This window comes from Cherax quadricarinatus, chromosome 99 (assembly GCF_038502225.1).
Source record: "Cherax quadricarinatus isolate ZL_2023a chromosome 99, ASM3850222v1, whole genome shotgun sequence".
NCBI classification, from domain to species: domain Eukaryota; kingdom Metazoa; phylum Arthropoda; class Malacostraca; order Decapoda; family Parastacidae; genus Cherax; species Cherax quadricarinatus.
This window is the reverse complement of record NC_091390.1, coordinates 3,243,595-3,259,729: the sequence shown is the minus strand read 5'-3', so window position 1 is coordinate 3,259,729 and position 16,135 is coordinate 3,243,595. Positions and strand designations below refer to the sequence as shown.

The 16,135-nt window shown below is 45.5% G+C and overlaps 1 long non-coding RNA gene across 1 annotated transcript; it reads left to right on the top strand.

Moving 5' to 3' along the window:
- The first annotated feature begins 854 nt into the window (after window positions 1-854).
- LOC128705940 (uncharacterized) lies at window positions 855-15,125 on the top strand. Its single transcript, XR_011390962.1, has 2 exons — window positions 855-3,128; window positions 3,201-15,125. It is a non-coding gene; the product is annotated as an uncharacterized lncRNA (long non-coding RNA).
- The last annotated feature ends 1,010 nt before the right edge of the window (window positions 15,126-16,135 follow it).

Below are 16,135 nucleotides of genomic sequence, written 5' to 3'. Positions count from 1 at the left end.
CATTTTTATCGCAAACAGTTTATACTGGTCAATATAAACTATGGTCATTTATCATTATTTTAAAGTTTTGCCTTAAAGTTATACATTCTTTAGAGTATTGGTGTGTTTGTTTTCTGTCAATGCCATTTGGAACTCATTGGTATCTCAGTTCTTAATTTGACTAATATTAATAACTATACATGCCATTGGTTGGTGTGTTCTTGCCTGTGGTTGAGTGTTACCTGGTAAGGTTGATCCATGATCTTGGTAGCCAGGTTGGTGCCAGTCTTGAATGGTTGGTGCAGTCTTGAATGATTATGGTGTGAGTCATGCTTGGGTGAGTTTTATCAGTGTTTCAGTGATTAGAGACGTGGTCTTGGGATACCTAAGTATCTTATACAAATGGGGTGTACCTCATGGCAGTTAACATTGGTTCACAATATGTTGCATTTTTTGTTGGGAGGATTACACTGAACACACTACTACACTGGGTCAATCTTCCACTACAGGTCTCCTACATTTATAGTCGTCTTACTATGGTCATCTTCACTACTGGGCCATCCTCTGTACACTGTCACTCTGGACTTCAGGGGTGTCATTTTACCTCACTATATCATTTCACAACAATGTCATCTTCCTGCCTGTCATCATCACTACTGGTCTCATCTTTCATATGGTCTTGCTTCAGTCTCATCTTCACTATGGTCATCTTGCTGCACTGTCATCCTTGCTGCATATCATCCTCCTTCTGTATCATCTTCATACACTAATAACTTCCTTTGTTATCACTAATCTATACCTTATCTGGCTGCTGTAATCATTAAACAATGGTCCTATTTGTTATCGTACTATTACTCTGATATCATCACTATTACTCTGATATCATCACTATTACTCTGATATCATCACCGCTATAATATTATTAGTTTTCAACACGAAGGCCACTTGCAAATTTTCCAAGGTAACTATGCAACTCAAGGCAGCAAGAATACCTTCCAAGGCTTCTATATTAATGAATATCTAACTAACAAGGTTTACATCGTGACCTTTAAACCTATAAATATCAAGATAAAATATTCGACATTATTAATATAAAAATGTATTTTGGACGACCAAAGCCAATCACAGCTTACGAGAAGCGGATTAGAGATACAAGAGAGAGATGCGCAAGCCACAACCGCATTCAAGCAAAGATGTGGCGAGAGAGACGTGAAAATAATAAGTATGCTTTACAAGACATCGAGAAGAAATCACTAGAAGGTAATATAGAAGGATTCGTAAAGCAAACGCCTCTAAGACCTGCAAAAATTTAGCAGGATCCTATGTATTTCGGAGGGCGAAAGCCAATTACTTCCTACGAGGAGCGTATTAGAAATACTAGGGATGAATGTGCGAGACTTAACCGTATACAAGCAAGGATGTGGCGACAGAGACATTAAAACAAGAAGCAAGTTCCCCAAGACACCTTGTTGAAAACTCTAAAATCTAATGAATAAGAAAGAAACGCGAACGAAGTGTCTCCCAAACATTAAGTAACACTCTTAGGTTAATTTTCCCGCGAGGCAGGACTAGACTTGATAAATTCTACCGAGGAAGTCTGCCAGGAAAAGATGGAAGGCCATGACTCGGTCCGCAAGACGAATGTTGATGACTATGAGATGGTCTGCAAGACGGAGGTTTAGGACAATGAGATTATCTGGGAACATGAGCAGGTCTGGGACACAGAGGATGAGGACCATGAGCAGGTCTGGGAGACATAGGATAAAGACCATGAGCAGGTCTGTGACACATAGGGTGAAGACCATGAGCAGGTCTGGGACACAAAGGGTAAGGACCATGAGCAGGTCTGGGAGACAGAGGGTGAGGACCATGAGCAGGTCTGGGACACAGAGGATGAGGACCATGAGCAGGTCTGGGACACACAGGGTGAGGACCATGAGCAGATCTGGGAGACAGAGGGTGAGGACCATGAACACGTCTGGGACACAGATGGTGAGGACGATGAGCAGGTCTTGGAGACAAAGGGTGAGGACCATGAGTAGGTCTGGGACACAGAGGGTGAGGACCATGAGCAGGTCTGGGAGACAGAGGGTGAGGACCATGAGCACGTCTGGGACACAGATGGTGAGGACGATGAGCAGGTCTGGGAGACAAAGTGTGAGGACCATGAGCAGGTTTGGGACACAGAGGGTGAGGACCATGAGCAGGTCTGGGAGACAGAGGGTGAGGACCATGAGCAGGTCTGGGACACAGAGGATGAGGACCATGAGCAGGTCTGGGACACACAGGGTGAGGACCATGAGCAGATCTGGGAGACAGAGGGTGAGGACCATGAACACGTCTGGGACACAGATGGTGAGGACGATGAGCAGGTCTTGGAGACAAAGGGTGAGGACCATGAGTAGGTCTGGGACACAGAGGGTGAGGACCATGAGCAGGTCTGGGAGACAGAGGGTGAGGACCATGAGCACGTCTGGGACACAGATGGTGAGGACGATGAGCAGGTCTGGGAGACAAAGTGTGAGGACCATGAGCAGGTTTGGGACACAGAGGGTGAGGACCATGAGCAGGTCTGGGAGACAGAGGGTGAGGACCATGAGCAGGTCTGGGACACAAAGTGTGAGTACCACGAGCGTGTCTTTAAGGAAGAAGCAGTAGACCCTGATTAGGTCTGCAAGTTACAGGCAGTGGACCATCAATAGGTCGGCAATAGAGAGGTAGTAGACTATAAGTTGGCCCTAGATCCATAGACAGTAGACCCTTCCCACTCCACTTTGAAGGAGGATAACGTCACAACCTGCTCCTCCACCGTAAAGAGTGAGGCTACTCCTCTGCCCTCATCTGAGGTGGAAGACGAGAGCATTCAGCCCTCAGAGTGGCACTATTCTGAGTGGTCAGTTCAACACTTTGAGGGGCACGTCAATGTGATCTGCCTGTCCAGACGACACCACCAGCCAGCCAACAACCCCAGGGTACCACCCCAGTCCCACAGTGACCCAGCCCTCTATGTCAGTGATGCAGTCAAAATTGTGGTAAACACAAGCCGAGCACCTGAGATCTGTACGAACTAGTCTGATTTGAACACCGATCTCCCGACTAATGTTCCCACGTAGGTCGCCACCGATCTCCTGGCTGACGCTCCCTCCGAGGTCACCATCGATTTCCTGGCTGACGTTCCCACCGAGGTCGCCACCGATCTCCTGGCTGACGTTCCCTCCGAGGTCGCCACCGATCTCCTGGCTGACGTTCCCACCGAGGTCGCCACCGATCTCCCTGCTCACCTTTCAACCGAGGACGACACCGCACTGGATTCCTTGGAGGTGTGAACTGCCCACTGATTATCTTATGGTAGAACTGGAGGATTTTTGTTAATCTTAGATCAGATCTTCTGCATCTCGCAGCAGTGTTCACTTAACTCTGCTGAGTGTTTCACTCAAGAACAAAGACCCTCACTGGAAATAGTGCAGATCAATTAGACTTAGTTCTTAACCAAGATTTCTATTGTGAATTGAATCATTTTTATATCATAAACAGTTTATACTGTCAATATAAACTATGTTTATATTATTACAAAGTTTTGCCTTAAAAGTTATACATTCTTTAGAGTTTTGGTGTATTTTGTATTCTGTCCAGTAATACCGGAACTTTCATTGGTATCTCCAGTTGTATTTGACTAATATTAATAACTTCATACATATAGTGGTTGAGTGTGTTCTTGCCTGTGGTTGAGTGTGTTCTTGCCTGTGGTTGAGTGTGATCTTGGTGTGGTTGAGTGTGATCTTGATGTGGTTGAGTGTGATCTTGGTGTGGTTGAGTGTGATCATGCTTGGGGTGAGTTTTATCCAGTGTTCGAGTAGGTCCGTGAAGACGTGTTTCTTGGGATACTAATGTCTCCTGCGAGGCAGAGTTGTCAAACCTCGTAGCAGTAACATTACAATATGTTCGCATTTTTTCGCGACGGGGGGGGGGGAGGATACACTGTTTTCACCACTACTACGCTGTCATCTTCACTACACAGTCACCTACACGACACAGTCGTCTTCACTATGTCATCTTCACTACACTGCCATCTTCACTACACTGTCACCTCGACTTCAGTGTCATTTTCACTACACTGTCATCTTCACTACACTGTCATCATCACTACAATGTCATCACTACACTGTCATCTTCACTTCAATGTCATCTTCACTATATTGTCATCTTCACTACACTGTCATCTTCACTACACTGTCATCTTCACTACACTAATAACTTCACAACTTTGTTATCACTAATCACTACTGTTATCACTGCTGTAATCATTAAACTGTTATGATCCCTGTTGTTATCGTCGCTACTGCACTGTTATCACTACTACACTATTATCGCACTATATTATCACAGCGACTTCACTATCACCCCTACAGAGCTGTTATTACACTGATATCCCTAATACACTATTATCATCACACGGTTACCACTTCACTGTCGTCACAACTACCTCACTGTTATCACCAATTGTTCACTGTTATCGCAATTATCATCAAAACTACAATATTATAAGCACTGTTACTCTGATATCATCACTGTTACTCTGATATCATCACTATTACTCTGATATCATCACTATTACTCTGATATCATCACTATTACTCTGATATCATCACTATTACTCTGATATCACTATTACTCTGATATCATCACTATTACTCTGATATCATCACTATTACTCTGATATCATCACTATTACTCTGATATCATCACTATTACTCTGATATCATCACCGCTATAATATTATTAGTTTTCAACACGAAGGCCACTTGCAAATTTTCCAAGGTAACTATGCAACTCAAGGCAGCAAGAATACCTTCCAAGGCTTCTATATTAATGAATATCTAACTAACAAGGTTTACATCGTGACCTTTAAACCTATAAATATCAAGATAAAATATTCGACATTATTAATATAAAAATGTATTTTGGACGACCAAAGCCAATCACAGCTTACGAGAAGCGGATTAGAGATACAAGAGAGAGATGCGCAAGCCACAACCGCATTCAAGCAAAGATGTGGCGAGAGAGACGTGAAAATAATAAGTATGCTTTACAAGACATCGAGAAGAAATCACTAGAAGGTAATATAGAAGGATTCGTAAAGCAAACGCCTCTAAGACCTGCAAAAATTTAGCAGGATCCTATGTATTTCGGAGGGCGAAAGCCAATTACTTCCTACGAGGAGCGTATTAGAAATACTAGGGATGAATGTGCGAGACTTAACCGTATACAAGCAAGGATGTGGCGACAGAGACATTAAAACAAGAAGCAAGTTCCCCAAGACACCTTGTTGAAAACTCTAAAATCTAATGAATAAGAAAGAAACGCGAACGAAGTGTCTCCCAAACATTAAGTAACACTCTTAGGTTAATTTTCCCGCGAGGCAGGACTAGACTTGATAAATTCTACCGAGGAAGTCTGCCAGGAAAAGATGGAAGGCCATGACTCGGTCCGCAAGACGAATGTTGATGACTATGAGATGGTCTGCAAGACGGAGGTTTAGGACAATGAGATTATCTGGGAACATGAGCAGGTCTGGGACACAGAGGATGAGGACCATGAGCAGGTCTGGGAGACATAGGATAAAGACCATGAGCAGGTCTGTGACACATAGGGTGAAGACCATGAGCAGGTCTGGGACACAAAGGGTAAGGACCATGAGCAGGTCTGGGAGACAGAGGGTGAGGACCATGAGCAGGTCTGGGACACAGAGGATGAGGACCATGAGCAGGTCTGGGACACACAGGGTGAGGACCATGAGCAGATCTGGGAGACAGAGGGTGAGGACCATGAACACGTCTGGGACACAGATGGTGAGGACGATGAGCAGGTCTTGGAGACAAAGGGTGAGGACCATGAGTAGGTCTGGGACACAGAGGGTGAGGACCATGAGCAGGTCTGGGAGACAGAGGGTGAGGACCATGAGCACGTCTGGGACACAGATGGTGAGGACGATGAGCAGGTCTGGGAGACAAAGTGTGAGGACCATGAGCAGGTTTGGGACACAGAGGGTGAGGACCATGAGCAGGTCTGGGAGACAGAGGGTGAGGACCATGAGCAGGTCTGGGACACAGAGGATGAGGACCATGAGCAGGTCTGGGACACACAGGGTGAGGACCATGAGCAGATCTGGGAGACAGAGGGTGAGGACCATGAACACGTCTGGGACACAGATGGTGAGGACGATGAGCAGGTCTTGGAGACAAAGGGTGAGGACCATGAGTAGGTCTGGGACACAGAGGGTGAGGACCATGAGCAGGTCTGGGAGACAGAGGGTGAGGACCATGAGCACGTCTGGGACACAGATGGTGAGGACGATGAGCAGGTCTGGGAGACAAAGTGTGAGGACCATGAGCAGGTTTGGGACACAGAGGGTGAGGACCATGAGCAGGTCTGGGAGACAGAGGGTGAGGACCATGAGCAGGTCTGGGACACAAAGTGTGAGTACCACGAGCGTGTCTTTAAGGAAGAAGCAGTAGACCCTGATTAGGTCTGCAAGTTACAGGCAGTGGACCATCAATAGGTCGGCAATAGAGAGGTAGTAGACTATAAGTTGGCCCTAGATCCATAGACAGTAGACCCTTCCCACTCCACTTTGAAGTAGGATAACGTCACAACCTGTTCCTCCACCGTAAAGAGTGAGGCTACTCCTCTGCCCTCATCTGAGGTGGAAGACGAGAGCATTCAGCCCTCAGAGTGGCACTATTCTGAGTGGTCAGTTCAACACTTTGAGGGGCACGTCAATGTGATCTGCCTGTCCAGACGACACCACCAGCCAGCCAACAACCCCAGGGTACCACCCCAGTCCCACAGTGACCCAGCCCTCTATGTCAGTGATGCAGTCAAAATTGTGGTAAACACAAGCCGAGCACCTGAGATCTGTACGAACTAGTCTGATTTGAACACCGATCTCCCGACTAATGTTCCCACGTAGGTCGCCACCGATCTCCTGGCTGACGCTCCCTCCGAGGTCACCATCGATTTCCTGGCTGACGTTCCCACCGAGGTCGCCACCGATCTCCTGGCTGACGTTCCCTCCGAGGTCGCCACCGATCTCCTGGCTGACGTTCCCACCGAGGTCGCCACCGATCTCCCTGCTCACCTTTCAACCGAGGACGACACCGCACTGGATTCCTGGGAGGTGTGAACTGCCCACTGATTATCTTATGGTAGAACTGGAGGATTTTTGTTAATCTTAGATCAGATGTTCTGCATCTCGCAGCAGTGTTCACTTAACTTTGCTGAGTGTTTCACTCAAGAACAAAGACCCTCACTGGAAATAGTGCAGATCAATTAGACTTAGTTCTTAACCAAGATTTCTATTATGAATTGAATCATTTTTATATCATAAACAGTTTATACTGTCAATATAAACTATGTTTATATTATTACAAAGTTTTGCCTTAAAAGTTATACATTCTTTAGAGTTTTGGTGTATTTTGTTTTCTGTCCAGTAATACCGGAACTTTCATTGGTATCTCCAGTTGTATTTGACTAATATTAATAACTTCATACATATAGTGGTTGAGTGTGTTCTTGCCTGTGGTTGAGTGTGTTCTTGCCTGTGGTTGAGTGTGATCTTGGTGTGGTTGAGTGTGATCTTGATGTGGTTGAGTGTGATCTTGGTGTGGTTGAGTGTGATCATGCTTGGGGTGAGTTTTATCCAGTGTTCGAGTAGGTCCGTGAAGACGTGTTTCTTGGGATACTAATGTCTCCTGCGAGGCAGAGTTGTCAAACCTCGTAGCAGTAACATTACAATATGTTCGCATTTTTTCGCGACGGGGGGGGGGAGGATACACTGTTTTCACCACTACTACGCTGTCATCTTCACTACACAGTCACCTACACGACACAGTCGTCTTCACTATGTCATCTTCACTACACTGCCATCTTCACTACACTGTCACCTCGACTTCAGTGTCATTTTCACTACACTGTCATTTTCACAACAATGTCATCTTCACTACACTGTCATCATCACTACAATGTCATCACTACACTGTCATCTTCACTTCAATGTCATCTTCACTATATTGTCATCTTCACTACACTGTCATCTTCACTACACTGTCATCCTCACTACACTGTCATCTTCACTACACTAATAACTTCACAACTTTGTTATCACTAATCACTACTGTTATCACTGCTGTAATCATTAAACTGTTATGATCCCTGTTGTTATCGTCGCTACTGCACTGTTATCACTACTACACTATTATCGCACTATATTATCACAGCGACTTCACTATCACCCCTACAGAGCTGTTATTACACTGATATCCCTAATACACTATTATCATCACACGGTTACCACTTCACTGTCGTCACAACTACCTCACTGTTATCACCAATTGTTCACTGTTATCGCAATTATCATCAAAACTACAATATTATAAGCACTGTTACTCTGATATCATCACTGTTACTCTGATATCATCACTATTACTCTGATATCATCACTATTACTCTGATATCATCACTATTACTCTGATATCATCACTATTACTCTGATATCACTATTACTCTGATATCATCACTATTACTCTGATATCATCACTATTACTCTGATATCATCACTATTACTCTGATATCATCACTATTACTCTGATATCATCACCGCTATAATATTATTAGTTTTCAACACGAAGGCCACTTGCAAATTTTCCAAGGTAACTATGCAACTCAAGGCAGCAAGAATACCTTCCAAGGCTTCTATATTAATGAATATCTAACTAACAAGGTTTACATCGTGACCTTTAAACCTATAAATATCAAGATAAAATATTCGACATTATTAATATAAAAATGTATTTTGGACGACCAAAGCCAATCACAGCTTACGAGAAGCGGATTAGAGATACAAGAGAGAGATGCGCAAGCCACAACCGCATTCAAGCAAAGATGTGGCGAGAGAGACGTGAAAATAATAAGTATGCTTTACAAGACATCGAGAAGAAATCACTAGAAGGTAATATAGAAGGATTCGTAAAGCAAACGCCTCTAAGACCTGCAAAAATTTAGCAGGATCCTATGTATTTCGGAGGGCGAAAGCCAATTACTTCCTACGAGGAGCGTATTAGAAATACTAGGGATGAATGTGCGAGACTTAACCGTATACAAGCAAGGATGTGGCGACAGAGACATTAAAACAAGAAGCAAGTTCCCCAAGACACCTTGTTGAAAACTCTAAAATCTAATGAATAAGAAAGAAACGCGAACGAAGTGTCTCCCAAACATTAAGTAACACTCTTAGGTTAATTTTCCCGCGAGGCAGGACTAGACTTGATAAATTCTACCGAGGAAGTCTGCCAGGAAAAGATGGAAGGCCATGACTCGGTCCGCAAGACGAATGTTGATGACTATGAGATGGTCTGCAAGACGGAGGTTTAGGACAATGAGATTATCTGGGAACATGAGCAGGTCTGGGACACAGAGGATGAGGACCATGAGCAGGTCTGGGAGACATAGGATAAAGACCATGAGCAGGTCTGTGACACATAGGGTGAAGACCATGAGCAGGTCTGGGACACAAAGGGTAAGGACCATGAGCAGGTCTGGGAGACAGAGGGTGAGGACCATGAGCAGGTCTGGGACACAGAGGATGAGGACCATGAGCAGGTCTGGGACACACAGGGTGAGGACCATGAGCAGATCTGGGAGACAGAGGGTGAGGACCATGAACACGTCTGGGACACAGATGGTGAGGACGATGAGCAGGTCTTGGAGACAAAGGGTGAGGACCATGAGTAGGTCTGGGACACAGAGGGTGAGGACCATGAGCAGGTCTGGGAGACAGAGGGTGAGGACCATGAGCACGTCTGGGACACAGATGGTGAGGACGATGAGCAGGTCTGGGAGACAAAGTGTGAGGACCATGAGCAGGTTTGGGACACAGAGGGTGAGGACCATGAGCAGGTCTGGGAGACAGAGGGTGAGGACCATGAGCAGGTCTGGGACACAGAGGATGAGGACCATGAGCAGGTCTGGGACACACAGGGTGAGGACCATGAGCAGATCTGGGAGACAGAGGGTGAGGACCATGAACACGTCTGGGACACAGATGGTGAGGACGATGAGCAGGTCTTGGAGACAAAGGGTGAGGACCATGAGTAGGTCTGGGACACAGAGGGTGAGGACCATGAGCAGGTCTGGGAGACAGAGGGTGAGGACCATGAGCACGTCTGGGACACAGATGGTGAGGACGATGAGCAGGTCTGGGAGACAAAGTGTGAGGACCATGAGCAGGTTTGGGACACAGAGGGTGAGGACCATGAGCAGGTCTGGGAGACAGAGGGTGAGGACCATGAGCAGGTCTGGGACACAAAGTGTGAGTACCACGAGCGTGTCTTTAAGGAAGAAGCAGTAGACCCTGATTAGGTCTGCAAGTTACAGGCAGTGGACCATCAATAGGTCGGCAATAGAGAGGTAGTAGACTATAAGTTGGCCCTAGATCCATAGACAGTAGACCCTTCCCACTCCACTTTGAAGTAGGATAACGTCACAACCTGTTCCTCCACCGTAAAGAGTGAGGCTACTCCTCTGCCCTCATCTGAGGTGGAAGACGAGAGCATTCAGCCCTCAGAGTGGCACTATTCTGAGTGGTCAGTTCAACACTTTGAGGGGCACGTCAATGTGATCTGCCTGTCCAGACGACACCACCAGCCAGCCAACAACCCCAGGGTACCACCCCAGTCCCACAGTGACCCAGCCCTCTATGTCAGTGATGCAGTCAAAATTGTGGTAAACACAAGCCGAGCACCTGAGATCTGTACGAACTAGTCTGATTTGAACACCGATCTCCCGACTAATGTTCCCACGTAGGTCGCCACCGATCTCCTGGCTGACGCTCCCTCCGAGGTCACCATCGATTTCCTGGCTGACGTTCCCACCGAGGTCGCCACCGATCTCCTGGCTGACGTTCCCTCCGAGGTCGCCACCGATCTCCTGGCTGACGTTCCCACCGAGGTCGCCACCGATCTCCCTGCTCACCTTTCAACCGAGGACGACACCGCACTGGATTCCTGGGAGGTGTGAACTGCCCACTGATTATCTTATGGTAGAACTGGAGGATTTTTGTTAATCTTAGATCAGATGTTCTGCATCTCGCAGCAGTGTTCACTTAACTTTGCTGAGTGTTTCACTCAAGAACAAAGACCCTCACTGGAAATAGTGCAGATCAATTAGACTTAGTTCTTAACCAAGATTTCTATTATGAATTGAATCATTTTTATATCATAAACAGTTTATACTGTCAATATAAACTATGTTTATATTATTACAAAGTTTTGCCTTAAAAGTTATACATTCTTTAGAGTTTTGGTGTATTTTGTTTTCTGTCCAGTAATACCGGAACTTTCATTGGTATCTCCAGTTGTATTTGACTAATATTAATAACTTCATACATATAGTGGTTGAGTGTGTTCTTGCCTGTGGTTGAGTGTGTTCTTGCCTGTGGTTGAGTGTGATCTTGGTGTGGTTGAGTGTGATCTTGATGTGGTTGAGTGTGATCTTGGTGTGGTTGAGTGTGATCATGCTTGGGGTGAGTTTTATCCAGTGTTCGAGTAGGTCCGTGAAGACGTGTTTCTTGGGATACTAATGTCTCCTGCGAGGCAGAGTTGTCAAACCTCGTAGCAGTAACATTACAATATGTTCGCATTTTTTCGCGACGGGGGGGGGGGAGGATACACTGTTTTCACCACTACTACGCTGTCATCTTCACTACACAGTCACCTACACGACACAGTCGTCTTCACTATGTCATCTTCACTACACTGCCATCTTCACTACACTGTCACCTCGACTTCAGTGTCATTTTCACTACACTGTCATTTTCACAACAATGTCATCTTCACTACACTGTCATCATCACTACAATGTCATCACTACACTGTCATCTTCACTTCAATGTCATCTTCACTATATTGTCATCTTCACTACACTGTCATCTTCACTACACTGTCATCCTCACTACACTGTCATCTTCACTACACTAATAACTTCACAACTTTGTTATCACTAATCACTACTGTTATCACTGCTGTAATCATTAAACTGTTATGATCCCTGTTGTTATCGTCGCTACTGCACTGTTATCACTACTACACTATTATCGCACTATATTATCACAGCGACTTCACTATCACCCCTACAGAGCTGTTATTACACTGATATCCCTAATACACTATTATCATCACACGGTTACCACTTCACTGTCGTCACAACTACCTCACTGTTATCACCAATTGTTCACTGTTATCGCAATTATCATCAAAACTACAATATTATAAGCACTGTTACTCTGATATCATCACTGTTACTCTGATATCATCACTATTACTCTGATATCATCACTATTACTCTGATATCATCACTATTACTCTGATATCATCACTATTACTCTGATATCACTATTACTCTGATATCATCACTATTACTCTGATATCATCACTATTACTCTGATATCATCACTATTACTCTGATATCATCACTATTACTCTGATATCATCACCGCTATAATATTATTAGTTTTCAACACGAAGGCCACTTGCAAATTTTCCAAGGTAACTATGCAACTCAAGGCAGCAAGAATACCTTCCAAGGCTTCTATATTAATGAATATCTAACTAACAAGGTTTACATCGTGACCTTTAAACCTATAAATATCAAGATAAAATATTCGACATTATTAATATAAAAATGTATTTTGGACGACCAAAGCCAATCACAGCTTACGAGAAGCGGATTAGAGATACAAGAGAGAGATGCGCAAGCCACAACCGCATTCAAGCAAAGATGTGGCGAGAGAGACGTGAAAATAATAAGTATGCTTTACAAGACATCGAGAAGAAATCACTAGAAGGTAATATAGAAGGATTCGTAAAGCAAACGCCTCTAAGACCTGCAAAAATTTAGCAGGATCCTATGTATTTCGGAGGGCGAAAGCCAATTACTTCCTACGAGGAGCGTATTAGAAATACTAGGGATGAATGTGCGAGACTTAACCGTATACAAGCAAGGATGTGGCGACAGAGACATTAAAACAAGAAGCAAGTTCCCCAAGACACCTTGTTGAAAACTCTAAAATCTAATGAATAAGAAAGAAACGCGAACGAAGTGTCTCCCAAACATTAAGTAACACTCTTAGGTTAATTTTCCCGCGAGGCAGGACTAGACTTGATAAATTCTACCGAGGAAGTCTGCCAGGAAAAGATGGAAGGCCATGACTCGGTCCGCAAGACGAATGTTGATGACTATGAGATGGTCTGCAAGACGGAGGTTTAGGACAATGAGATTATCTGGGAACATGAGCAGGTCTGGGACACAGAGGATGAGGACCATGAGCAGGTCTGGGAGACATAGGATAAAGACCATGAGCAGGTCTGTGACACATAGGGTGAAGACCATGAGCAGGTCTGGGACACAAAGGGTAAGGACCATGAGCAGGTCTGGGAGACAGAGGGTGAGGACCATGAGCAGGTCTGGGACACAGAGGATGAGGACCATGAGCAGGTCTGGGACACACAGGGTGAGGACCATGAGCAGATCTGGGAGACAGAGGGTGAGGACCATGAACACGTCTGGGACACAGATGGTGAGGACGATGAGCAGGTCTTGGAGACAAAGGGTGAGGACCATGAGTAGGTCTGGGACACAGAGGGTGAGGACCATGAGCAGGTCTGGGAGACAGAGGGTGAGGACCATGAGCACGTCTGGGACACAGATGGTGAGGACGATGAGCAGGTCTGGGAGACAAAGTGTGAGGACCATGAGCAGGTTTGGGACACAGAGGGTGAGGACCATGAGCAGGTCTGGGAGACAGAGGGTGAGGACCATGAGCAGGTCTGGGACACAGAGGATGAGGACCATGAGCAGGTCTGGGACACACAGGGTGAGGACCATGAGCAGATCTGGGAGACAGAGGGTGAGGACCATGAACACGTCTGGGACACAGATGGTGAGGACGATGAGCAGGTCTTGGAGACAAAGGGTGAGGACCATGAGTAGGTCTGGGACACAGAGGGTGAGGACCATGAGCAGGTCTGGGAGACAGAGGGTGAGGACCATGAGCACGTCTGGGACACAGATGGTGAGGACGATGAGCAGGTCTGGGAGACAAAGTGTGAGGACCATGAGCAGGTTTGGGACACAGAGGGTGAGGACCATGAGCAGGTCTGGGAGACAGAGGGTGAGGACCATGAGCAGGTCTGGGACACAAAGTGTGAGTACCACGAGCGTGTCTTTAAGGAAGAAGCAGTAGACCCTGATTAGGTCTGCAAGTTACAGGCAGTGGACCATCAATAGGTCGGCAATAGAGAGGTAGTAGACTATAAGTTGGCCCTAGATCCATAGACAGTAGACCCTTCCCACTCCACTTTGAAGGAGGATAACGTCACAACCTGTTCCTCCACCGTAAAGAGTGAGGCTACTCCTCTGCCCTCATCTGAGGTGGAAGACGAGAGCATTCAGCCCTCAGAGTGGCACTATTCTGAGTGGTCAGTTCAACACTTTGAGGGGCACGTCAATGTGATCTGCCTGTCCAGACGACACCACCAGCCAGCCAACAACCCCAGGGTACCACCCCAGTCCCACAGTGACCCAGCCCTCTATGTCAGTGATGCAGTCAAAATTGTGGTAAACACAAGCCGAGCACCTGAGATCTGTACGAACTAGTCTGATTTGAACACCGATCTCCCGACTAATGTTCCCACGTAGGTCGCCACCGATCTCCTGGCTGACGCTCCCTCCGAGGTCACCATCGATTTCCTGGCTGACGTTCCCACCGAGGTCGCCACCGATCTCCTGGCTGACGTTCCCTCCGAGGTCGCCACCGATCTCCTGGCTGACGTTCCCACCGAGGTCGCCACCGATCTCCCTGCTCACCTTTCAACCGAGGACGACACCGCACTGGATTCCTGGGAGGTGTGAACTGCCCACTGATTATCTTATGGTAGAACTGGAGGATTTTTGTTAATCTTAGATCAGATGTTCTGCATCTCGCAGCAGTGTTCACTTAACTTTGCTGAGTGTTTCACTCAAGAACAAAGACCCTCACTGGAAATAGTGCAGATCAATTAGACTTAGTTCTTAACCAAGATTTCTATTATGAATTGAATCATTTTTATATCATAAACAGTTTATACTGTCAATATAAACTATGTTTATATTATTACAAAGTTTTGCCTTAAAAGTTATACATTCTTTAGAGTTTTGGTGTATTTTGTTTTCTGTCCAGTAATACCGGAACTTTCATTGGTATCTCCAGTTGTATTTGACTAATATTAATAACTTCATACATATAGTGGTTGAGTGTGTTCTTGCCTGTGGTTGAGTGTGTTCTTGCCTGTGGTTGAGTGTGATCTTGGTGTGGTTGAGTGTGATCTTGATGTGGTTGAGTGTGATCTTGGTGTGGTTGAGTGTGATCATGCTTGGGGTGAGTTTTATCCAGTGTTCGAGTAGGTCCGTGAAGACGTGTTTCTTGGGATACTAATGTCTCCTGCGAGGCAGAGTTGTCAAACCTCGTAGCAGTAACATTACAATATGTTCGCATTTTTTCGCGACGGGGGGGGGGGGGAGGATACACTGTTTTCACCACTACTACGCTGTCATCTTCACTACACAGTCACCTACACGACACAGTCGTCTTCACTATGTCATCTTCACTACACTGCCATCTTCACTACACTGTCACCTCGACTTCAGTGTCATTTTCACTACACTGTCATCTTCACTACACTGTCATCATCACTACAATGTCATCACTACACTGTCATCTTCACTATATTGTCATCTTCACTACACTGTCATCTTCACTACACTGTCATCTTCACTACACTAATAACTTCACAACTTTGTTATCACTAATCACTACTGTTATCACTGCTGTAATCATTAAACTGTTATGATCCCTGTTGTTATCGTCGCTACTGCACTGTTATCACTACTACACTATTATCGCACTATATTATCACAGCGACTTCACTATCACCCCTACAGAGCTGTTATTACACTGATATCCCTAATACACTATTATCATCACACGGTTACCACTTCACTGTCGTCACAACTACCTCACTGTTATCACCAATTGTTCACTGTTATCGCAATTATCATCAAAACT